The following is a 27523-nucleotide window of genomic DNA, read 5'->3' as shown; positions in this document are numbered from 1 at the left end:
CGCAAAGCCGTCTCGATAGGGGGAGGGAGGATTGCTACCCCATCCCCTTTTTATTTCAGAAATAGCGCCGCGAATTTCATTTTAGTGATAAAAAAAAGAAAGTCTGAGCAAACTTTAAAGTGAATATATGAACAAATGTAATAAAGTGATAAAAAGTTTTTTGCTGTTAATTTTAAAAGAAAATTTAATCTTTGAGTATTATTTTGGAGTATCCAAGATACTATTTCCTAATTTTCCTATCTAAAGACCGCCGAATTGTAGTAGTCGGTTTAAAGCTTTGTACGAAAATGGTTCCCAACCTTTTTGGGTTCATCGCCAAAGGCGTGCGCATAGCAACAGTAATGAACTTAATGGGGGTACGTACCACTATACCAAGGAACCTGGAGGTTTAGATAAACACCGGAAGAGTGGGGCATGGCCGCCGTGAATGTATGATATGAAAATAATTGTAGAATAACTGAAAATAATTGGGTGCATGAAATTGGTGGCATCTGAATTTTTTCAAAAGCATCTTAAATATGGAGAGAGGACTGAGCTTCTGGTTTAAGAGAGAGTCAGGTTTTTTTTTTTATACATTTGAGTGTTGGAAATATGAATCTAATCGTAAACATAACATTCACTCAAAAATAAGAGGGTCCGGGTGGTTCTCTCCTGGGAATGTTTCGAAATTATTGTCTTAAAAATTCATTTTAGACTATCTTTGCTAATGTTACACTAAAAGGTTCAGGAACGCTCCCCCCCCCCCCCCGGCATTTTTCGAAATTGAAACTTTTAAACCTAATTGTTATCTCCAATGATCGGAAGTTGGAGGTTAAGGGGATCTCCCACAGAAATTACTCGAAATTGTAGCTCTCTGCTGTAACAATTCAGTTTTAGACGATCTTTGATGATACAGGGAGGTAGTATTCGAGGCCCACAGCCCGAAAACTTTTGATATTGAAATTTTAAAAACACGATTGTTGACTATCTTTGGTAACGTCAAAGGCACTTTTCGAAATTGAAGCTCAAAAAACGTAATTTTAGTCTACTTTCAATGTTAGGGAGAGGAGTCTTAGAAGACTCTCTTTTGGAAAGTTTTCGAAATTTACCGAAGCCCTTAAAATGAAATTAAAGACTAGCTTCAACGATGTGGGCAAGAGGGGGGGGGGGAATCTATCCGAACATTTTCGAAATTGACTTTTATAACTCAATTTTTAAACACGATTTTTAGTAATGTTAGTGGGAAGAAATTGAAGTTCGTGGGCCCTCCCTCGGTACTTTCCAAAGTTGAAATTTTTTTAACAGTTTCAGATGATCCTTAATAATGTTATCAGAGGATTCGGGGCACTCCCCGGAAAAGAATTCCAAATTAAAACCCTAGAAAAATAAATTTTGAGGATCTTTGATGATATAAAGGAAAGGGGTGGTTCGGGGGATACCCAGAAATTTTTCCGAATAGAAATCCGAAACCAAAATGTTTTGACATTCATTAATGACGAAGAGGGGGCGTTTCTTTGAAATTTGAGTGGTAACGATTTTCTTTAAAACTTTTCGGAATTGACGTCCTAAATATGTAATTGGAGACCATATCTGATGACGATAGTGGAAGGGATGAATTTTGGGAACCCTTCCCCGGAATTCTTTCAAAATCAAAGCTTCAGTGGCACTAGGCTATCTTTGGTCATATGAAAGGATAAGGTTCGGCAATAAGTGTTTGCCAAATTATAGCACTCCTTGAGTTTGCATTGAAATTAACAATGATTTTACCCCAAAAAGACGTAAAAGACCCCCTTTGGAACATCCGAATGCAACCAAAAGAGAAGGTGGAGTCTATGTGCCAAATTTCAACTTTCTAGGACATCCGTTCTTGGGTTATGCGAGATACATACGCACATACATACGTACATACGGACGTCACGAGAAAACTCGTTGTAATTAACTCGGGGATCGTCAAAATGGATTCTTCAAGTGTCTCATTATCTATATTCTTTGTCTATACGTTCTTAGGCATGTATCCACGTATGGTCGGGTTGAAAAAAAAATCAATATTCATTCGGGGGCGAGCAAAATGGAAATTAAGGCCGATTTTTGAGTGAAATTTTTTTCGCGAATACAATACTTCCTTTTTTTTTGTAAAAGGAAGTCAAAAATGGTTGAAATCGGTCCAGTAGTTTTGAAGATTACCCCGCACATACATACATACAGAAGTGGTAGCCATTTATGTATAAAGATAAAATGCTTGTACTAAAACAATTATGTCCAATCATCCTTCTTTTCCAAAACGAACTGTGATACATATTGGAAGGGAAAACTAAACCAAGATCATTGACGTACTTTTCAAAAACAGAAGAACATTTTTTTTAATGAAATATCCTTTTTACTTCCTTTTACAAAAAAGGAAGTATTCACGAAAAAAAAGTTTCACTCAAAAATCGACCTTAACTTCCATTTTGCTCACCCCCGAATGAATGTTGAGTTTTTTTTTTTTTTTTTTTCAACTCTACCACACGTGGATAAGTGCCTAAGAACGTATAGACACGCGAAATATCCATTTTGACGATTCCCGAGTTAGTTACAACGAGTTTTCTCGTGACGTCTGTATGTACGTATGTATGTATGTGCCGATATGCGGATGTGCGTATGTATGTCGCATAACTCAAGAACTCTATGTCCTAGAAAGTTGAAATTTGGTACGTAGACTCCTAGTAGGGTCTAGTTGTGCACCTTCCCTTTTGGTTGCATTCGGATGTTCCTAAGGGGGTCTTTTGCCCTTTTTGGGGGGAAATCATTGTTAATTACGATGTAAACTCAAATGGTGTTACAATTTGGCGGACACTTGGCGATATATCGCCAGTCTTTTGGTCGTCAAGTTTTTTCGCCAACTTGGCGACAAATTTGGAAATTTTTTTAAATTTTAAATCTGGTTTCAATTCGGCCACTATTGGTGATATTTATAGTGTAAACTAATGAATCACATTAAAATTACCAATAATGGGAAAATGACATTAAATTGGAGTAAAAGGGAGTCTTGTGAGGCACACATCAGCTCGTTTTTTAAATTGGAACTTGGGGGAAAATTCAGGAGTCTCTTGAAAGTTGGTTAAAAAATGAACATTTTTAAATTTATAAATTTGGGGATGAATGATGAAATTAATCTTAAGATTCAACCGACATGTAAAGAGGAAGCTCCTGAACTTAAATTTGCTTACTTTTTAACCTGTGATCCAGGGCGGATTGGCCCACAGCCGACAGCCCTCTGTGCACTCTTGCGTCAACGAACCTGTGCAATTTCTTTTCTTTTCTTTCTTTCTTTCTTTCTTTTTTTTTCGCTTTTGAGCTAGTGCACCTTCAATTATTTTATTATTACTTCAAAAGAAATTTTTTTAATTTAATTGTTAATTTATTTTTTCCTGCGCCCTTGAACCTACCCACCTTTTTTTCTTACTCTTTAACAATCGGTTTCGTGTACGTTTTCAATTTCGATATTAGCGGGCTTTCTATTATTATTTTGTCGTTAATGCTCATCGCCCTCGCCCCTCTCGAATTTATCTCCTCTTGGGAAACTAAATCGCTCCTTTGGGGGCGATCACCCCCCCCCCCCCCCCCAGGTTGGACACCTTAGTATTATGCTGCTTATATTTCTTCTCTCAATTTGTAATTTAAAATTTATTGACTACTCTAGAGTTAACGCATATGTAAAGATATTAAAATCCACTGCAATTTTTGAGTGTTGTAAACAAGAAATCTCATATGTGTATACTCATTTTGTTTCATACTTTTTAGTGCGAACGAAACTAAAGTTTTTTTTTTTTTTTTTCATGTTGAAATTTATTTGAGCTGAAACCTTTTTATTCTCAAATTCATCTGTCCCAAATTCATATAATGTAAGTTCACATTTTCAAGTTTTGAGTAAAACTCTTTTAAAATTTTGATCCTAGGTAGGCTTTCATTGAAAACTTTTTCTAAATCATGCTGCATAAACAGCACCTACCACAGAAGAGAGGTTCGCCTACCATTTGTACTGGTTATCTCCGAATTTTTAATTTTGGCACTTACATCTCTCTGCTTCTTATTGCCGCATGCGTTCAAAATAAAGTTACGCGCAAAAAGTTAAATTATGTGTGTGAAATGGTCTAGCTTATTACTTGAAAACTAGCTTCAGTTATCCTAAACAGTTAAGAGTTACCTATTGGAACTAGTGTGTGGATGGATGGGGGTGGGGTGGATGCGTGCATCGAGTCTGAAAGGTTGAGAATGCCTGGTTTAGATGACAAGCTTTCTAAACGCACTTCCTTTCGTCATCTCAAAAAGGAGAAAGAAAATATGCGGTATTGTTGGTCAGTTTTGTAGATACATATTAGGGGCTATTCATTAATTACGTAAGGATAATTTTGGCAATTTTTGACCTCCCCCCTCCCCCCGTGTAAGGGTACGTAAGATTTTTCAAACCCCTCCCGCCTGTTACGTAAGATTCCATTTCGTTTTTCAAAATTACAAAATAACGAATCTTACATCACTGGAATCGTTATTGAATTCGCTATTAATCAAATGAAACCTTTTTGTGCAAAGAAATATTTACTAAAAAATTGGAATCTTGACTGATTTTTTTTTTTCGGCATTTTCTTGAATCTGAGGATTGCCAACTGCTCCGCATTTTGCGAGGTTGCTCCGCAAAAATAGTGAAACTCCGCAGCTCCGCAAAAGAAGTTATTTTGCTCCGCATTTCCCGTTAGGTCTTAATTCTGAACAGGCTTGCCAAAGATTTTAATAAATTAAATTTACTTTTATTATATTTTGTTAGTTTATTATTACAAGCGTGTAAATATGGGAAATTAAATATGCTTATTCACAAAGCATGATATAATGTTTAAAGCTGTTTTATTAATTTAAAAATAATTATTTTTAATCTAGTGTTTAAAATGACTATCAAAGCTCATAAACAATTTTAGATAAGAGGTTTAATTTTTTTATACTGATTTTTATACAAAATACCGAGTTGCTCCGCAAAATTTTAAAATACTCCTCAAAATTACCACAGATCCTTTCTCCAAGGTTGGAAACCCTGGTGCGATACTAATTAAAAATAAGACATGCTTTACATAGTACAATTCTTATATTATATTTTGCACTATTCAATCTTAGTAAAACAAATAAAAAAAGCTCATCCTAATACATTTTTTATCTTCCAGACGCTAATGAAATATGACTACTGACAAACCACTTGACCGCGCGATTTCTAATATAAAATATAGACTTAGAAAATATTACGTAAGAATGGGTATAACCCCTCTCCCTCCCCCAAGGTAAGGGTATGTAGAGATTTTTTCACCTCCCCCTTCCCCTCGGGACCCTTACGTAATAAATGAATGGCCCCTTAAGCGTTTCTGAAAGAAGACGCTGAAATACTTATTAATATGCATTCTGTCACTAAGGAAATGATCTCGGGAGTCGGTTTTCAATGTAAATAACTGAAAGAATTTCTATTTTTTTTTCTGCCAAAAAAAAAAAAAAAATGTTTACCTTTGCGAACGAATTGCCAAAACATCTTCATTTGCGTGTGATTACGAAACGTCATTTTTAGACCGAAATGTTATTTGCACGTACGAGTCACAGTCCGGACTTATTTTTATAACTGTTATTATTTAGAAAACTTTTTTTTTTTTTTGCTTACCACAAAAGACCGCGAAAAAAAAGTAGGTTTGCAGGTCATTTGTATCGTGATGAGTGGCTGGGCTATGGGGGGGGGGTAATATTCACGGTCAACATTTTTGCTTTCACTGGCTGCTTTTTTTTTGCCTTTTCTCCCCTCCTTCCCGTCCTCCTGACTCAATTATCCCATGTTTTCTTTTCTCACGTTTGCATCTTGCATGCAACTCGTTTTTCTGCTGTTTACACAAATCCTCCCCCTCCCCCCGTTTTCTTATCAAACTTATTTATTGTTGTTTTTTCCCTCGTTGCCGACTGTTTGCAGTCGACCAGCGGACCCTGTCAAGAAAGGAAAGACCTTCATTTCATTAGCTTGAAAAACGGAGTTCGCTACGAAGATCCAGCACTTGCTCCGTAGATAAGGCATAATTAAAATCACTTTAATGAACCAAAATTATTTTTGTTGCATTGTTTCTCACGCCGTTGAAGGAAACTCGACTTTCTTCTTCTTTTCTTGGTTTCTTCCTCAATTGTGAATACTACGTAATTTTAAAAACGAACAATACAGTGAAGCATCGATTTTACGTTTCTCAAGGGACTGGATTTAAAAAATAATAATAAAAAAAAAAATAATAAACGTAAAATACGGGAAATGCATAGAAAGCAAAAATTATATAGAAAAGTACTAAGGGTAGAAAAGATGACTCTTTCTAATGGTATAATCAGTGGTGTTCCCATAGGTCAGTGTTGGGCATTAATCAATTATTTTTTTCAATTGCCTTGTTAATTGATTACAAAAGAAATTGCAATTAAATTAATTGCAATCAAACAATTAATTGCACTTTGCAATTAATTTAATTGGATCAATGTACGTTAATCGTTTCTCACAATTAAAATAATTGCAATTAAATTTTTAAATTGTTTTATGAAACAATTAAAACTAACAATTAACTTTATGTATCAATAGGTACAGCGAAGGGTACAGAGTCAAAAATATTATTCGATTTTGTATTTTCGTTCAGTGCTGATTTCTTGCTCGCCGCGTGAACTAGTCTCGTCTAGGCAAGCTTTTTCCACGCGTAAATGTTTATGTTTTAATTAAGTGTTTTAAGATTGTGTAAATCATTGTTTTAGTTTAATCCATAACAGGGGAGGTGAGAAAGAAGGACATAACAGGGGACGTGAGGTCTCAGAGACCGCTGTGTTTAAAAAATAAATAAATAAATAAATAAATCATGTACATAATTAAGATACATTTCTGAAATTTCTCTCAGATGTTATTTAGACTTTTATTAGTAAAAAAAGGGGAGGGGGGAATGTGTTTGAATTTTTAATTGAAATATAAATTTTCTGAAGAAATTTCGCTGGAACCATAAGATTTTTTGGGAAAAGTCATATGCTGCAGTAAATAATTTATTACTCGTAATAAAAATACTGTTGAGCATTGAGCTTTTATCAGTTGCTAACGTGTGTATTTAAATAGATAATAATATGATATCCGTCCAGCGTCCAAGTCCCAGGTAGACCTGTCGCGTGCACAGTATATTATACAAAACCAGTAATTTTTTAAGAGTTAGTTTTAATTAAAATTCACAATACAATTGGAAATTGGTAATTGTAGCAAACTACAATTAACAATTAATTAATTGTTAACTGTAGTAAGCTACAATCAACAATTAATTAATCGTTAATTGTAATTTTCCACAATTACAATTGATCAATCGTTAGTTGTTGTGGTAACGTTTATCAATTAATCAATTGTTAATCTTTAATTGTTCATGCAATTGAAATTTGGCCAACTCTGCCATAGGATATACTCTATATACGCCGTATACTCTCAAATTTTTTTAGACCATATAGCGTATACCCTCAAGCTTCAAACATTTTCAATTTATGACATATTATACACATGATCGCATACACATATTGTGCGTAATGGATTACTGGGAGTATACCCTCAGAAAAATTGATGGAAACATCACTGGGTATAATATCTGTATTTTGTGAAAAGAACATTTTTAGGGCAATTCCACGGTGTCGGACGTAAGAATTGCACGAAATTCACTTTAAAAAACCAGCACATTTATTGGTTAACAATTTTGAAACAGATTAAAATATTTTTTAAAATACTTACTAATGTATGTAGAACTTTTTAGCATAAAAAGAATTTCTGATACAAAATTTTATTTTACGAAAAAAAATACTTAACTTATGGTGTCGGACGTATGAGCTGAATTTTAAAAAATGAGACTAGCAAAACTAAAATCTAAGATTCAGGTCAATGGCTTAATCTGCAACAATGAAACTACTTTTATGTCAAAGAGCGATGATGAAATATTAATAACTCATAAATATTTTTTTAATTTTAGAAGTATTAAGTGTCAAAATAGTGACTTCGGTATTGGTGTCGGACGTAAAAACTTGGTGTCGGACGTAATATGTACAAAATTACCATGGTGTCGGACGTAAACAAAAGTGTTTAAAACCTATTTAAATTACTTTTAATTTTGCTTTAAACCTTGAGTAATATGTTAATGACAATAAATGAGATGTTTAGATAATTACAACATTAAATTTTTTTTTGTAAAAGTTGATTATCAGCCACTTCTAATTGGGATAGGTGGAAAAAAATCCTTAAAAATATTTTATTTTGTATAGAAGATTTTATCTTTCTCTTTTTGCCATTTAAAGTGCCCTTTTGTCCTATACATCACAGATATTTCAATCATTTCACCATTTAACAGAGGAATGCATCCTGGGTAATGTACAGACTCATAGTTAACCGCAACCCAGTTGTGTACTTTAAGTTGTACAAAATCTTCAAATTCATCCAATGCATCACTGTCAGATAATTCTTTAGAACAACCATCCTAAGTGTTTTTGAGGAAGAAGTGTCTGAGATAGTAATTTTATTCAATTAAATTGCTTTGACTTGAGTACATGCAGTACTACAAGGGTTTTCTCAAATATTGTTACAATCTTGCTGAATTATGCATGGTCTCTTCTGATGATATGTGTACTTAAAGTTCACTGCCGATTAATGAAGAAGCCACAGATGCATAATTCTTGTGACATACTGCTCAACACTATTCCAGCTTGTCTAGTACAATGAACGTTTGGTTGCAGTGGTAGTCTGATTCGGTTGAGACCCCCCGCCGTCATTTTACTTCCAGCTTTTATATTACGCCACTTTTTTTGTTATCTTACCAACTATACTGTCTACAGCTCCTTCCCCAGGGAACACTGCAAAGAAATTCCGGGTTAATTTTGTGTTGAATTTCTGCTCAAATAAATGTAAATTTTGTTAATAGGCAGCTTTGCTTAAATTGTAAGCTTGGTCTATATGAGAAAACTTGTATATTTTCAGTGCTTGAGTATTTAGTTTTAAGATATTCCAAAAGGTAACTTATAAATTTATGCACGGCGAGTTTAGTGTGATCCAAAGTATCAAAAATTATTGCAAAATTTTGAAAGAATTCTTTGGGAATTCACACATGGGATGTGAAGATCGTGGCTTGGGCATGGCATGTGCCCAGTTTGCCAGATTGATTTCGTTCTGCTGTAAAATTGTTGCATTTTTATGTGCTTTAAATAAAGAAAAAACTATTCCTTATAAGTTCAGTGCTTCTAGGGGAAAAAAATACGTAACAAATTGGACCAGTTGTGATTAATCAATTACCAGTTTAATGGTTAAAAAAAAATGTTTTAAAGTACGAGTACCCATTAATAAAGACATTTTAATGACTAAAGTATAAAGGAATGTTATTATTGCTGTCCTCTATCCCTTCTATTTTAAATCAAAGAACAAGGTAATAAATTTAAAAACCTTGGTGTCGGACGTAATGTGGTGTCAGACGTAATTAATTTTTTTACATCCGAGACCATAAAATAACAAAAAACTATTTATTTGATTTTCGTTTGGATTGCACATTTTCAATAGTAACTGATGTTCTGATTTGCAGGTAAAATGTTTTGTAAAATATCCCATCCTATTTTATACAGCATAAACTTTTAGGCAATTTAGTGACGGATGTAATTTTATCAAAGTGCCTGTTATAAATAAGCTTTTAAAGACAAAAATATTTTGTTTAGGTCTCATTTTTTGTGCAACATTTGTTCTAAAATGTTGTGGCAGGAATCTGAATCAGTTACAATTTGAAAAATATTGCAACTATAGTTTGAAATACCAATTCCAACAAGATATTAAAAAATCTATCATGGCAGCATGTCGAAAATACCTTTGTTCAAAGGCTTGTAACTCTTATAAACATAAACTTTTGTGGTAATTTTATTTATTTTCATATAATTCAACTCATAAGCTTCAAAATGATACCTAATTTGAGAAAAAAAAGAATTTTGAAATATTGGTCATCAGTTCCCCATTTCCGTGGAATTGCCCTTTTGCATACCATTTTAGATCATTTTAACACATTTAGGTACGAATCCGGGCGTTCAGGTTGAAAATAGTCCTTAATAGTGAATTGTTTTTTAGTCATTGAGTTCAAAGTGAAGGCAGCATCTTCCAGTATTGAAATACTTTGAAAAATATTTTCCTCCTTTATGAAAAAGAAAAGTTTTTCTCTCTTTGTTTGCTCTTCAATGCAAGATTGAAAGAAGGAACGTGCTGTGCCTAGGGTACATCTTCATTTTCATTGGCAGACGAAAATTCCCATTAGGACGGACACGAATAGAGAGCAGTAGCATTTCTGTTTCCATAGATTAACTTTCAACAAAAAGCACAAATGAAACATATTGCCTATTTTAGAGCTTTTTTTTTTTTTTTTTTACTTCGCTAAACTACGGGAAATTTCAAAAAAAAAACTTTCAATCCGAGTTATTGTTTTTGCATCATTAGTATACAGAAGAACTGGAATCAACTGGATGAAAAATCATGAAATGCAAGGAAAACGTAGAATCGGGGGACGTAAAATCAGGGTTTCACTGTTATTAAAACTGCCCTGCATTTTCCGATTTTAAATTGGAAATCAAGAAACTTTCATTTTGTAACAATGGTGCAGGGCTCAAAATTAGAAGCAGTCCGTTGGTCTCCAACCATTAAAACAACCATCGGACCAGCAGAATATAAATTTTAGTAATCCATGGGACCAGTGAAGTTTTGTACCTGTTTTTCTTTTAAAAGTTTTTTAAGGGCTCTTGCGCTATAAAAATCAAATAAACCAATCAACCAATCAAAAGTTTTGATCATTAAAGTTTTTTTAAACTGGTGGGAGAAAGTTAGCATTTTTGTTTCCCATGTATGAGTCTGCTTTGCAAGAAACTATATGTTACGAAATTTTTTAATCATTACATGGTATTATTCTGGCCTCCCTATTTCTCTCTCCCAAAGCAACAAGAGATAAAATTGTGTTGTCTAAACAGTATTGATGTTGCAGAAAATAATTTTACTAGTGATACACAACCTTATTTTGCTCAGAGGGTCGCACCTGACATTAAGATGAATCTCGCGAGCCAGAACGCATATAAGAGTCAACTACACTTTTTATCTTTTTTTGAATTTTTTTGTTTTTTAATTTTAGATTGTATTGGAAATTGTGAAAAAGGAGAAAAAATTTCAAAACAAGAGTTATTGTTATCCTAACTGCAAGCTCGTTTTATTAATACAAAGTTTCTACCTGCTTTTTAGAAACTAATTTCTGTCGATTTGGCCTGGCTTTAGAATTGCAATTGCCGAATGAAGAGGATGGGTTGTTTTGGATGGTTGAAAATTGTTTCTGATTCATACATTGAACATTAAACTATCCACATTGATCAGCTTTGCGGGCCTTACATGACCCGTGAGCGGAAGGTTGGGTGCCACTGAATTAGACAATACCAGGGGTAAGAGTTGTCCTACTTTTGCTAAAATTCCTATTATTTTAAAAATTGACAAAAGTTGACAAAACTCAAGCACAAGCTTAAAATACGTATGTTTGTACTTATTATTATTTATTGTCCTAAAATTTTGAACAAATTGTGTTTTAATTTTTCTAAATCTCCGCTCAGACCCCTACATACTTCTTATCAAAAAAAAGGGGGGGGGGGTGGACACAAAGGAATTCGTTTTCCTGAATGTTGTTCAGGCGAAAAATAAATAAATAAGTGGACAGAGCATGCAATTCTTTGGTCTCTCCTGTATTTTTCCCTCTTTCTATTATTTTTTAAATTTATTTATTTTTATTTATTTATTTGTTTTTCATGGATTGATCTTGTTTTGATACGAAACACCTGATTTGATGTCACGTTTAAATAATATCCGACCTTTCCAACCGAGTGTTTTGGAATCTCATCACGCTCTCGGTCAGCAAGTTATCTGCTATTCGGAGAAACGAAAAGTTATCGGGGACTTCATCGAATCGGAGTCAGAGAGGGAAAGGGGCAGTGAAAGTCTTCTCCGCCGAATTTAGGCTGATTTAGGAGGAAACTGAAAGAAAAGGAAACGTCTGGGAGGTGATGCGTGTGGAATGTCTTTTGAGGATCCTCGAAGAAATTCTGGCTTTGTAGTGGTCAATGCAACACAAGTGTCAGAACACTGGAAAGGTAACGTGCAGCATCAGAGGTGAGGTCGCTGTGACCTCCCAAAAACATCCTTATTCGGCAAATTTTGTGCGACAATTCGGCTAAATTATCATTCGTTAAAATTATCATCATTCTGCAAAATTTGGAGCTCCATTCGGCAAATTGAGAACTTCCAACCACCCAAAAATATAAGTTCGGACCCCTGCGCTGTATCTGCAGAAATAAGAATTTGAGACATTTCAAGAAATGCGTTTTAGATCCCCTTTTAATAGTGGTGAAATGTTGGAGTTTTACGTTTTCTTTTTGTCATTTATTTTTAGTGGAAACCAAATAAGCAAGCTTGCAAAATACAGCTAAAGTGCAATAGGTGACAAAAATGCAAAAAAAAAAAAAAAAAAAAAAAAGAAGAAGACAAATGTAAAATTTGCAGAATTCCTTCACTTTTCCTCGGCAGCACACTGCTACAGTTGAATTTTGGCATGACACATTTTTGTGGATTTTATTGGAACAAAAACACTTGGAACTGAAATATTTGTTAAAATGAAAGCTTAAGTGAAGCCATAAGTTCAAATTTCAGATGACTTAGAATTATTATTAAGCAACCAGAAAGTCGCCAGTCTAGGTATGACGGGTGAAAATTGCTTCTACATTTGAACGAAGCCATTGCCTGTTTGGTAATATTTTGATAGTTGAAATTGTAACCCTGACTCCAGTGGGTTAACCCTTAACTCCAGTAGCGTTCATTGTTGACCATTTTTTCGTCTCTTCATTCTTCTGAAATGACACATTCTTACCAGTTTAACAGAAAGTTACCGGATCGAGTTCAGCATTGTCACAAAAAAGCCTTTCCCTGCAAGTTAAACATTACCAAAACATATTATCAAATTATTATGCCGTGGCGCGAGTTTCATTGTTGGAACACGCGGGTTACACGATCATCGGCTATTATTCATATGAGGATTATTTTTAAAGATTTTTTTTTCTTTTTCATCTCTCTCCCTCCCTCTCTCTCTCGAGCAAAAATCTTTCAGGACTGGTAAAATTTTGCTGCGGACAGGTGCCGATCTCCGCCGCACCACTGGTTGAGAATCTCTGTTCTGAAACAAGTTACAACTTCAATCACTAGAACATATGCGCATAAAAATTGAGCAAAAAGAGGCACATTCCGAAAAACAACAGCGACGGCAAAAAGAGCATTCGAACACTCGATTCAACTCGACAGCGCCCTTTTCCCCTTTTCGTAGAAACCACACTGCTGCCAACAAAAAATTCAGAAACCTTTTAAGTGCTCGCGACTTTAGACATTACAAGAAAGGTATTACTTTGGTAGTTATTTTAGCGATGTGGTTTTCAAAACAAGCAACCAACAGCGAATTGTTTTGTCAACATTGAAATTATGCCGACTACGATTCACCATAATTCAATGCGATCACTATATTTTGCTATGATTTTGTCTTTCATCGCAGTTTGGTATGCGTCAAAATGCAACTCCGAAAAAAGAATGCCCGCCTGCATGCATGAATAAACATTTATCAAAATGTATTCCACGATGGCAAAGTTTTATGGTTTGCGCTCTACTGCGCTACTTTTGAACGAAAACTTGTTCTTGAAAATACCGAGTGTTTACCATTTAAAAATACCTTTGCTTCTTCGGCGATCGAATAACAACTAAAAATTGTTTCTTTCAAGATAATTCTACGTTGCCCGCATTAGGCATCCCATATGTGGGTTATTGGCCGTTTTGCTTCAAATGCAGAAAAAAGATTTTCGGACTTACCTAAATCGTTTTTAAAAGAGAATATCTTCGAAATGCTTTTTCTCGGAATGAATTTTCTTATTTTGCCGAAAATGCGGATACGGGTGCATTAACTCCCATCATTTGGCCTTCAAAGTGAATTCAATTATTCTTCGTAATGTAAATAGTTTTTGTTGAAATAAATTGAGTTCGTGATTGGATTTTTCTTTTTTCTCGGTTTTAACCTTTTCGGTTTTATTGCCTAGTGATGGTAGAGATATTGAGTAAACTGGAGCAGTTTCTTCTCTGGATTTTTGAAGGGCTGACCATAAATGATGTCATACTTTTCTTCAAAAAATCTTTTTTTTTAATCACAAAGTGTCACACTTCTCTCTTTTCCTTATCCCCTCCCCACATGTCACGATGTATTACACAAACATAATGGAGGGGATCCAGTTCGTCCGAATTCATCAAAGTACGGATTAATCAAAATAACCCATAAATTGAGCCAAGGTACATAAACTACTGCGTGCAGTAAAAATTGTATTTAAAAATTGTGTTGTCGTCGCCTCTTGAAGAATTGTTGAAATTCGGCTTATTAGATCGCTGATAACTTTCTAAATTTTTAAGATATTGAACTAGAATTTTACTATGAGTTGAAGAATCTAGTTGACTTATAGATTGAAAGTTATAAATTGCTATCTTTCGCGCATGCGCGGTGAGAAACTAATTGCTTTAAATGTCCGTATTTTATCAAATTTTCGACATTTTAACTTCAAATTTTAGTATTATGCTTCTCTTGTATGCTATCAAGTTTTCTGAAAGTTTGTTAAGCTTTGATGAGAAACTTTGCGTGTCATGAGCCAAAACCTTCAAATAAAATTCATTGTTTTGAAAGAAATGCTCATACATTCGTGAATATCAGTGATACTTTCTCGAAAGTATGTAAAATAATTGAACATAGTAAACTAAGCTAACTATTTTCTGAAATTTACATCTTATTCTCAGCTATTTACGATGAATGATGATCGGAACACATTTTTGTTTTCCTCAATTTGTTACTGATCCCCGAAACGCGAGGTTTATGTAACTTTCATTGGAAAATGACACCTGGAGCACACCTTTTATGTGACAAAAGTTACAAAGCAATTGGTCTCTTATTTCTTGAGAAAGTCCCAATACTTTGGGTCATATTGTGCAGATACATATATACAGGTAAAGCTAATAAAGACGTGTTAATAAAAAAAAATGTCTTCTGGAAAAACTTGGGATCTTTTGACTGTCAATATATTCAGAACTACTATTTCATATTCTTCCAATCATGTACACATGGACAACACCCAGTCCACGATGTACATTAAAATTACACTCTGACCGGTGGTCAGAGCCGGGTCAGAGCTGAAGGTCAACCTCAACTCCGAGCAACAGGTGCTAAACGTCGCGTCTCGGGATCTGCCCACGGTACGAAAAAACAAAAACTAAAATTGAGAGATGTTTTTGTTTACTTGCCCCGGGGGCACAGTGCGTCGTCCATTTTCCCACGGCCTTGAAAACTCCTCTGCCCCTCACTTTTTCTCATGGACGTCGTGTTTGATGATGGGTTTTGTTCTTGGTCTTTTTAACCGACTTCAAAAAGGAGGCGGTTATCAGTTCATACCGTATGTATGGTTTTTTTTTTTTTTTTTGTTTGTCCACTCATAGCGTCTCACCTAGTGAACCGATTTTGATGATTCTTTTTTTAATGGATAGGGGATGGCTCAACTCTTTCCATTAAGTCTGGTCATAGTCTGGTATTAAGTCATAAGTCTGGTATTAACTGGTCCCATTACTTTGTTTGACCATATTTGTTCTTTAGAAAAAAAGTTATGAGCAAAAAACAGTGAATTTTATGCAATTTCCCTATTAAATGATTAAAATCATATTGTAGCGAAGTTCGCACTTTTCATCCGTGGATAACGGTGGCTCAGTGGTAGATTTCTCGCCTCCCACACGAGCGACCCGGGTTCAAACTCCGACTAGGACAAAGTGAATTTTACTAAAATTTCGTTTCTACTGTTTCCCGTATTTTCTCGAATCTTCTATTAATTTCTGTATCTTTCCAAGTCTGGAAAGTTCCAGCACTTTCTCAAGTTGTATATAAGGAGATGTAACGTTCATTCGTGGTTCTGAATAAAGATCTCGAGTTGAGACTAACGAGTATTCGCTTCATTTGGCTTTCACATTGTCTTCGCTATCTTCATCTACGCGACAATATGAAACTCATTGTTATAAAAGTTTGGTGCCATATAACTGTAACATTAATAGTAATTGCAATGATAATTTTGAATAAAGGCTTTTCTAAAGCAATACAGTGATATAGAGCCGCACTTCTTACTAGGTAACTTCTTACTTTTACTGAAATATCTACATTTACACTAAAAAGAATGAAATAAAAAAATTTTGAAAAAAAAAATAGAACCGACTTCAAAATTGCTCTAAAAAGTGAAAAATAATTTTATTCTTTAAACACCTTCGATAATACTTTTAAACATAATTTTTGAAGTTGGCGCAAAAACAAAAAGTAAAATCCATTGTAACCATGCTTCGTTCATATTTTTATCAAAAAATCATCCAAAGTTAGGAACGAAACATTTATATCGTTACTCAAATATGCTGTCATCAATGCGTAATGCATGTGGTAGTGAAGAAACTGGACCTGGTTAAATGTATACTTGTAGTTGAGTTATGGCTGTGAATGATTTTATCGATCGTTTTTGCGCCAACTTCAAAAATTATGTTTAAAAGTATTATCGAAGGTGTTTAAAGAATAAAATTATTTTTCACTTTTTAGAGCAATTTTGAAGTCGGTTCTATTTTTTTTTTCAAAATTTTTTTATGCTATTTAGAAGAAACAAGTGACACTTTTACAATTGATGCGTTTAATGCAGTGTGTAATATCGTCAAGGCTGATTGATACACATCTAAGGATGCGTACACTCATTAAGAAGTCCTTAAAAACTCCTTTACTTTTATTCTTCCTCTTAATTGCTCTTAACTCCTTATAGTTAGAGGTTTCGACATTAAGTTTTTTTTTTTTTTTTTTTTAATATATGTATCGAAGTCCATAGCTTTCTAAATTATCCAAAAATAAACTCTTTTGAATGGTGGTTTTTTCCCCGAGCTGCGGAGTCGTAGATAAAATGGCCGACTTTGACACCTGGGTTTTAAAACTTTCGACCCCCAACACCGACCCCTCCCCCCATTCTTGTAGGAAGGGAAAAACACATAAACAAAGATTAAAATACTAATTCCTGTTATGAAATTTTTGAGTTGTATTTTATTGAAATATTGAGAACCTAAAATTCCCACAACTTTATAAATTCAGTATTTGTGTCCGTTTAGTGAAATAAAAAAAAAGTATTGTTGAGAATTTGGATAAATTTTGCGGAAGGAAAAAAAAAACAACACACGCAAAAAACATTGAACGCAAATTTTTAATATGTGGGAATGCACAGAAGATTAAAAAACGTCGTTATATTTCGACGTTTTCTCCTTCCCAAAAAATTGTGATCTCTCTTCCACTAAAACTCCCGATCTCTGATGTCTGCTTTCTAGTTGGCTTAGTTTGACGATGCAATACGGTGGTTACATGTGCATAAGGCCCAAATTTATTGCATATTAACTTATCTTCCAGTGAAAACATAACTTTTTGATTATGAATTGCAAGTTATATAATGTTGGAATCTTGACATTTTCGACAATGGAATGTAAATTCGACCTTTGAAGCGCGCCGTCATTTTCGAAGATTTTAAGGTACTCTGCTCATATCTATCGGGGTTTTAAAAGTCGGTGCAGAAAAATCTCATGCTGAAAGATGGAAATATGATTCCTAACGTTATGGACCTCCGTCGAGAAGATCTGAGAAAGGAGATTACCTGGAGATAAAGGAAAGGTGGAGCGAAAAGATAACTTCTTTAATCTGCAACCGAAGGTCACGATTATCTGCTGACCTTCGGGTGGGCCCTGGCATAAATCGAGAAGGGCGACCTTGACCTTCGGCTCTCTCTCGCACCCATCTTTCCCTCAGTTGAGCTGGGGAGGAATTATGAAAGCGTGTCATCATTAAGAAGGTTTTTTCTTTTCTTTTTTGTTATGGATGCCTTATCTTTGGAAAAACTAACAGAAATGCCTATTTTGTTCAGAAAAAAAAATCATTAGAGTTGGGTTAGGACTTTAGTTTTGAAGAAAATTAATTTATGTTATCTTCTCCATTTGTTTGCTCCAATACAGGATTTCCCAAACTGGTCCGAAACTCCTTGGGTTTCTGCCGAACTTTTGATGGGGTCCGCGGCAAACTTCGAAAAAAAAAGTTTCAAAAAAATTAAGTGATACTAATTTTTTTCATTTGAAAGCTGAAATTTCAACCTTCGAAGTAAAGAGTTGTCTTTTTAGCTCTACACCCCGACAACGCAAGATACAATGTGGCAAGATCATGCGTTAGGTGGTAATCTACTTCGACAAAACCGTGCAGTCTGTCGTCATGCGATAGACGTAACTTCGAACTGCACCTTGAAATCTACCTTCCAGGATATTTTACTGCGAGAATCTGATAAGTCTGAGTTTAAAAAAAAAAAAAAAAAATCCGTGGCGATTAGTTCCATCACAGCAATATTATTTTAGAAATCACTTTTTACTGAATTTTCCCATAAACTCTGAAAACAAAAAGTTGTCTGGAGCTGACAAATTTCCCATGTCTCCTAAGATTTTATAATTTTTGGCTGCGGCTGGAAGCCAAAAAAACACCACTCGTTGAAAAAACAAAGTCCGTTTTTCCAGTTGCCACATCTTGCCGATGTGAATAAAATTTAAAAACTGTGGCAATCACCAAAGCTGAATACTGAACCTGTCTAAATGTTGGTCCTAAAATTTGACTCGAGTTGTCAACAATCAAACCCACTATGTTAAAATTGCGTCAGTCAAAAGAACCTCATTTTCCCAACTTAGTTCGAATTTCAGTTTTGAATTTTAATCGTTTTGTTACCTATAGCCCAGTCAATAAAGGTTTTGTGTCGCAACTAATTTAGGGAAAGCTAAATTTTTGCAGGTTGTTAGTACATAAAGTATACACTAAAAAGATATAAAGTCCCGACCCCTATCCCTCTTGCTTTCTCCCCCACCCCCTCCGAAACATTGCAAGAGCAGTACTATGATTATACGCTTTTCGTCTCGTAACTAATTAGGGGAAAGCTGAATTTTGGCAGGATGTTAGTACATAATGTATTCTTTAAAAAGTACAAAGTCCCGACCCCCACCACTCTTCCCCCCCCCCTCTCTCTCACCCCCTCCGAAGCACTGCAAGAACAGTACTATGACTGTTGCTTTTTGTGTCGCAACTAATTAAGAGAAAGCTGAAGTTTGGCAGGATGCTAATACGTAATGTATTCTTTAAAAAAGTACAAAAGCCCGATCCCCACCCCTCTTGCTTTCTCCCCCACCCCCTTCCGAAACATTGCAAGAGCAGTACTATGATTATACGCTTTTCGTGTCCCAACTAAATAGAGGAAAGCTGTTTTTTTTTTTTTTTTTTCAAGATGTTGATATACTAGGTATACACTAAAAAAAAACACAAAGTCCCTACCGCTATTACTCCACACCCCCCACCCCGTCCGAAATTACAATAGCAGTATTATGATTGTACGCTTACAGCTCGAAAACTAATGATGATACGGAAGTATTCCTTTTTTTTTTTTTCACTTCTTACAATATTATAAACCAGTGGTGCCCAACCTACGTCCCACGGGTCAAATCCGGCCCCCCATGAAAATGATCAGTGTGAACCGTTGTTTTGCGAAATGTTACAACTGGAGGACTATGTTTGTTGCCACTGGTTTCTGAAAAACAGATTGCATTCAAAAAAAAAGCATCAAGTTATTATAACTACATTTTTTTTTTTTATAAGGGGTCATCTAACAGTTTGTTGGCTTGGTCTGAAATATTGTAACAATGCATTCCACTACAGTGTTCGCACATAGACGTACAATTTTTACCCCCAGTTTTACCCAGTTTTACGACAGTTTGTAACACAATGTTTTACAGTTGCAAGAGGAGAATTTCACTTGGAGCAGAGGTAATTGTCATGATCTTAGGAAACAGTCTGTTGCTTGAAATATATTTCCAAACCCATTCTTCTGCTGAGCCATTCCATTTCAGATCAGGCAGGGTCTGTCACATGACCATCACAGATTTTTTTGGAAAAAATACAGTAGTTACAACTAAGGGACATATGAAATATCCCAAAAGGATTTTGCAAGAAAATTTTTTTTTCTTCAGTTACAGCCTATTAAAATTCTGCACAAAATCCGCCATTTTGGAAAAAACCGGCAAAACACTCCATTTCAAATGGACATTATTTCAAAAGTATTTAACCTATTTGAATAATTCTTTTTTCTAAAAATAAATAAGGACCCATATATCCTCTAGACATCGTTTTTGAAAGTTTAGTTAGGTTTTTTGCTAAGGAAAAAAAATCATTTTTGTCGCGAAAAAACTGCATTTTTACCGATTTTATGATTTTTTTTTCTCCATGAAAAAGAAGTTTTTTTTACTAAACGGAGATAGCAGTCTAAAGCCCTTATATGATAGTTTCATAACATATTTTATTATGATCCTTGGATGCATACAGCCTCGGAAATAAAATTTGAAATTTTGAAAATTTTCAAAAATTAGCGATTTTTGAAGTGATTTTACTCAAAAAACCCATTTTTTAAAAATCTAAAAATTGGCTCATTTGAACCCCATATAATGCTTAACAAGTGGGTAGACACCGCATCCCGTATTTTTTCCCATAAAATGTTTTATGATTTTTTGAAAGTGACCTTATCGCCCATGGCATGCATGTAAAATAAAAATTTCTAATAATTTCAGTAACTGAAATTCTGGTTATATTAATGCCTAATAACTACAATAAAGGTGCCCTTTATCAGGAACAACTAAAATCTTACTAACTTTTAATAATGAAGCAGTATCAAACCGCTTCTGATGACCCAGTCAATTCGTCTTTTTGTACTTTGTTAAATGAATATATTTTTCTGCTGATCAGCGCCTAATTGTTATGGGAGCTGAGATCCCATACTTCCTTATTTGTTTCACTCAAATTTTTGTATTTTTGACCGAATTCAGGCCACTTAAGCATTAAAATAAGTTCTGAAGACTATAGGGATCCTGACCTTCTTTTGTTAGAAATTGGATCCCTGGCTATAATAGCTACCTTTGGTGAGATCTGTTTGGTTACCTCAACTTACAACCATGTTCAATTAATTATTTCTCTCATAAAACAGTGGGCTTTTTAAATTCTTAAACTACAAGTGAGTTTTGCGGTATGAATTTAGTATACATATTCTTACGTATAAAAGTGATCATACTAGGTAGGATCCAAAAATTATGTGACAACATTCGCCAATGTCAACCAAAGCACGAAATTAAAATTAATCGTTTTAAATGCATTGTATTGTTCTTCCCTTTGATGGTTTCCCCTGTCGCGTAATTGAGTTGAAGAGAAAGAGAATTGCAAGAGAAAAAATATGGTTCGTTGCTGCATATGAAAGTAACGGTGAATGCATAGCTTTGGAGGCAAAATAAACTAATATTTATAAAAAAAAAATATAGATTTTTACTATTTCTGATAAAGTACATCATTATCGTAGCTATTAGTCATTAATATAATTACCAAAGGCTCTTCTATCTAATGGCTACACACAGAGTCTTACAAAAAGACGAATTGACTAGGTCATCAACAGCGGTTTGTTACTGATATATTATTAAAAGTTAGTAAGATTTTAGTTGTTCCTGATAAAGGGCACCTTTATTGTAGTTATTAGGCATTAATATAACCAGAATTTCAGTTAGTGAAATTATTAGAAATTTTTATTTTACATGCATGCCATGGGCGATAAGGTCACTTTCAAAAAATCATAAAACATTTTATGGGAAAAAATACGGGATGCGGTGTCTACCCACTTGTTAAGCATTATGTGGGGTTCAAATGAGCCAATTTTTAGATTTTTAAAAAGTGGGTTTTTTGAGTAAAATCACTTCAAAAATCGCTAATTTTTGAAAATTTTCAAATTTTATTTCCGAGGCTGTATGCATCCAAGGATTATAATAAAATATGTTATGAAACTATCATATAAGGGCTTTAGACTGCCATCTCCGTTTAGTAAAAAAAAACTTTTTTTTCATGGAGAAAAAAAATCATAGAATCGGTAAAAATGCAGTTTTTTCGCGACAAAAATGATTTTTTTTCTTTATCAAAAAACCTAACTAAACTTTCAAAAACGATGTCTAGAGGATATATGGGTCCTTATTTATTTTTAGAAAAAAGAATTATTCAAATAGGTTAAATACTTTTGAAATAATGTCCATTTGAAATGGAGTGTTTTGCCGGTTTTTTCCAAAATGGCGGATTTTGTGCAGAATTTTAATAGGCTGTAACTGAAGAAAAAAAATTTTCCTTGCAAAATCCTTTTGGGATATTTCATATGTCCCTTAGTTGTAACTACTGTATTTTTTTCAAAAAAATCGGTGATGGTCATATGACACTTTTCATACCTGCCTGCCTGATTTGAAATGGAATGACTCTGCTGGAAATTTAAAACCTAACCAAGTTTGTATAAAAAATTGTGAAAAGCAAGTAATCGCAGAAATGTCCCTAAAGTCCACTTTTGATTTATCAAAACTTCCACCAACTTCAGACGTCACTCGTCAACATCTTTTTAAGGTTTCCACCAGAGTTTATAGGGTCAACACCAGATTCAAACTTGGTTAGGTTTTAAACTTCTCCCAGAAGAGTGGGGTTGGCATTATACTTCATGCAACAAACTTATTCCTAAGTTCATGAAGATTACATCTGCTTCAAGTGAACTTCTCCAATTAGTATCTTGCAATTGAAAAGATTATGTGTTTCAAACTGTATCTGTCGTAAAGCTAGATTCAATTGCACGTCTTTGTGTGGACAGTGTAAAGGAATGCACTGTAACAATATTTCGGACCAAACCAACGAAATATTAGAAGATGGCCTCTTATAAAAGACTTAAAAATAAAAACCAAAAGTAATATTAAACGTTTATAATATCCGTTGCGAGAAAATAGTCAGTTCAAATATACTATTCCAGATTTATTTAAAGCTTAAATAGTTAGCCAAGCATTAACATTATATTGTAGACTATCGCCGACACAAACGAATTATAAACTTTTGTAACAAATAATTCCATTATGGTAGTAAAAACTTTTAGTGAACGTCATTACATTGTTGATCCATTTCAAGAAAATGACTATTATCATATTATTATCTATAAATTTTGTTCAAACATTTCTTTCCATGACGTAATGATAAAAAGCTATTTATTTATTGAAGTTACTTTTTGGTTTTTGTTGTGAGATTTCTGCATATGATTAAGTTAGTAAAATGGTGAAACTGAGCAATCTACATAAAAAGTGTATGTTTCATACTTTGTGTATAACAATGGTCCCCAACAATGTTTTCAGAAACCAATTTCCAAATATTTGGCTAACAATTTGTAACAGTCATTAATCGTGCTCTTCCAGTTGTAACATTTCACAACACAACGGGCAACACGGATCAGCTTCGCGGGTCGGATACGGCAGCTGGGCCTTAGGTTGGGCACCACTGGTTTATCATACTGATAGGAGTGAAATAAAAAAAGGAACACCCCGGTAACATCATACATTTTCAAGCTGTACGCGTATAATCATAGTACTGAACTGATCAGTGTGCAATGTTTCGGAAGGAGGGGGCGGGGGAGCAGCAAGAGGGGTTGGGGTCGAGACTGTCTAGGTTTTAGTGTACACTTTATGTACTAACATCGTGCAAAAATTCAGCTTTCTCTTAATTAGCTGCGAAAAGAAAAGCGAATAATCATAGTACTGCTCTTGATGGTCTAAGTGTTTCGACGAGGGGGGGGGGAAGCAAGAGGGGTAGGGTTCGGGACTTTGTGGCTTTTTAGTGTGTACCTTATGTACAAACATCCTGCCAAAATTCAGCTTTCCCCTAATTAGTTGCGACACGAAAAACGTATAATCATAGTACTGCTATTGCAATGTTTCGGACGGGGTGCTGGGAAAGCAAGAGGGGGGTCGGAACTTCGTGGCTTTTTAGTGTATACCTTATGTACAAACATCCTGCCAAAATTCAGCTTTCCCCTAATTAGTTGCGACACGAAAAACGTATAATCATAGTACTGCTCTTGCAATGTTTCGGAGGGGGGTGGGGGAGAAAGCAAGAGGGGTGGGGGTCGGGACTTTGTATTTTTTTAGTGTATACTTTATTTCCTAACATCCTGCAAAAATTCAGCTTTCCCTAAATTAGTTGCGACAAAGCCTATTTTTTTACCTTCATTGACTGGGCTACTATTGATTTATGATCTGTTCGATTTTAGTTCTCCAGATTTTGTAAATAAAGTTAAGTGTTGTAAACCACCTAACTTTTCTTTAAATAGTGATATTCCGCCCTACTTAGTAATATTTGATTTAACTAAGAATTATTTTCTAACTACAAGTATCTGTACAATAATGACAGGGCAAACTGTGCTCTAGTATGATGTCTGATTACTGCACAAGTATCTAAGTTGTTGCTTGAGATTTATAGGTCTAAGAGCACCTTTATTTGCAAAATGTAGATACCTTGCTAACACTTTCATAAATGCAGTGGTATTAGTCCAGGCAATAGGTAGAAAAAAACGAGCTTGCCTTACAAAAAATGGGGTCAAAGATTTTATTTTTTAAATTTGTGTACACTAGTGCCAATATGAAAAAACCAAGTTATCCAACACGAAAGACCTCGGGAGAACTTTTGGGGGCCGAAAAAACCCCAAAAATTTGTGACTTTTTGTAGTATTTTCAAAATATCTCAAAAATGGTTACAATTACAAAAAAGCTTCCAATGCAAATGATAAAGAGGATTAAATTTCCTTCAACTTTTGTCATTACAACATTTTGGTAGCATGAAAAGCAAGCGAGTTACAGCCTCTTGAAAGTCACACTTTTTCTGAACCCCTTCAGCGAAGTACGTGAAAGCGCATCGGATAACGGAGGAAAAAAGGAGAAAAGCCGGCAGTCTGACCTTGGAAATCATTTGTCTTTCACAGCTGAGGGTAAATGCCTCCGTTCCCATTAAGTTAAACAAAACACCCCCATTCCATCCCCCCCCCCCCCTTTTTTTTCTCCAAATGAGATGAATCGACTCAATAGCTACTCATGATGGTCACTTCAGGGTTTGAGCGAGAGTATGTTTTATCAATTTGTATGTTCTGAATTACAATTTTTTTTCCTAGAAATGATTACGCCTGACCAAGGTGTTTTTTATTATTATCATTATTATTTGCGAAATCAGTTTGCATGAATGCGAAATAAAGATTGTGAAGGAGAAGGGAACAGAAAATCTTCAAAGATGTAGCGCAAAACGGCAAAATGAAAAACATCAGCGTTTTTTGAAGTTCTTAAAAGAAGTGACAATTCACACTGCCTGTCACAAATGCTATATCAATGAGCAATCAATCTCTTCCCTTGAAGTAATGGTTGAACCTAACATGTTAACTAAATTCCACAAGAAAGGTTTCTGGCAAATTGTAACAAAAATAATTGTCTTGTTCTACTTCTTGAGACATATTTCGAAGAGTGTGGCATTGAAGTCAGGCAGACTCAAGATGATGTCGACTTACTTTCTGCTCTTTCAAAGGCAAAAGAAACTGAAAAGGTTGTTATAGTAGGCGAGAGGATTGATGACAGCTTTAGGACAGCCTTCCAGCAACTTGTTCTTTTTAAAACCTGGAAGAGGGAATGCTTGTGATTTGTTTTTTACCCCACTAAATCTTTTAAGTTTGACCCCAGCAATATTCTTTTCATCCATGCGTTTAGTGGGTGTGATACGACTTCGGCAATCTTTGGCCAAGGCAAAATTAAGTTGCACAAAATAGTCAAAAAAAAAAAAAAAAAAAAAATCATCGAAAAATTAAGGAAGCTGTTGAAGTATTTATGGACCCAATCTGTCATCATGATGCCTTCCTTAGCTGCAGCTGGAGAAAACATTTTTGCAAATATTATACACAGGTGACGTAAAGTATTTGAACCTATCTTTGGATACTTTGCAATTTAATCTTTTTATAAAACTAGTATACAGGGCTAAGATAAATCTTGCAGGGCTACCTGCTGGACGTTATCACTCATATCGGTTCTACCACCAAATTCAAAGTTGGTTGGGCAACATAATTGATCCAGAGAAATGGGGTTGGGAACGCAAGACGCAAAGGTCTAATGCATGTTGACACGAAAAGAGATTCAGTTACTCAGAATCTTTTGAAGATTGTACCTTGTACCTGCAAGAAAAATTGTACTGGAGCCTGTTTCTTTGTCAGGAAGGCAGGTTTTAAAATGCTTCCAGCACGTGCAAACACTGCAGTGGCACAAATTGTGAAAATGTTGCAGAAATTTCATCTTTGGATGAGACTGCCGAAGAAGATGATTTGTTCCAGGAGCTTTTGGAATTACCGCAACAAGGAGACGAACAATTAAAGGACCATAGCTTCTTTCTACCCCCTACAGATTCTGAACCGGAAGAATCTGGACCTTCAAAACGGCTTCGAAGAAGATAAACAGCGCATTTTGTTGTCATTTCTCTATTTGTTTAAGGTCGAATGAATCTCTCTGTAATTTAGATGTATGTATTAATCTTCTACAGTTGGATTTTCATTTTGTAAGGTAATTCTTTTGGGTTTTTCCATGCCTCAAAAAGTCAGTTTCTGCAGAATTTTTTCAAAGTGTTCATTGCGTATTACTATTGTACCTTTATTTATTCATTATTATGTCTATTGTTTGCTAATTTTCACCCTAATATTTATTCGTTCATATTTATATTCGAATGTTGCATTTTCGCTTGTAATAGAATAGATGGTACGAATTATGTGCTTTAAATGAATGAGAAGTATATGTAATTCAATTACAAACTGCAATATAAATCATATGTTATTGGAGTCTGACTTGAAGATTACCTCTGTCAGACTAGAAATATTAGTTCGTGAGCGGTGGGGGAGGGTTTATTATTATTATTGTATCAGAGCATAGGTTTGCATGACTGTGTTGATTGTTTGCTTATTAACTGCCTAATATTCATTCCTTCACATTAATATTTAAAAATCCCATCTTTGTTTGCAATAATTAGACTAGAATGTACGAATTATATCCCTCAAATGAATGTATATATTGTGTAATCCAGTTACAAATAACAATATATCATCTATTATTGGAGTCTGATGAAGACTACCTCTGTCAGATCAGAAAAGTTAGTTCGTGAGCAGTGGGGAAGGGGTTTTTTTTAAATTATTATCGCATCGTCGTATGTGCTTTAAATGAATGCGTATATAGGTATTTCAGTTTCATAATACATCGTTTGTTTTTGGAGTCTAGTGGGAACTAATCTGTCAGCCAGAACTGCTACTGTGTCCAGCGGGGGGGGGGGGTGGGTGAGCAAGAAACTCAAACTACTCTAACTGTCGATAAACTCTCTGAAACTACAGTTTCTATTCAAGTTCTAATAATTATGAAGCCTTGCTTTCAGTATGAAAGCTTTTTTTTTTTCGGAGTGGAGGAAAACTGTCT

General features: G+C 34.7%; 1 protein-coding gene across 1 annotated transcript in view; it reads left to right on the top strand.

Annotated features, from left to right (window-relative positions):
* The window catches only part of LOC129220218 (transcription elongation factor SPT4-like), an 81060-nt gene that overhangs the window by 25075 nt on the left and 28462 nt on the right, over positions 1 to 27523 (top strand). The gene's annotated exons all lie outside the window — the stretch shown is intronic.

The sequence above is a fragment of the Uloborus diversus genome, chromosome 4 (genome assembly GCF_026930045.1).
Source record: "Uloborus diversus isolate 005 chromosome 4, Udiv.v.3.1, whole genome shotgun sequence".
NCBI lineage: Eukaryota > Metazoa > Arthropoda > Arachnida > Araneae > Uloboridae > Uloborus > Uloborus diversus.
This window is presented reverse-complemented; position numbering and strand designations above follow the sequence as displayed.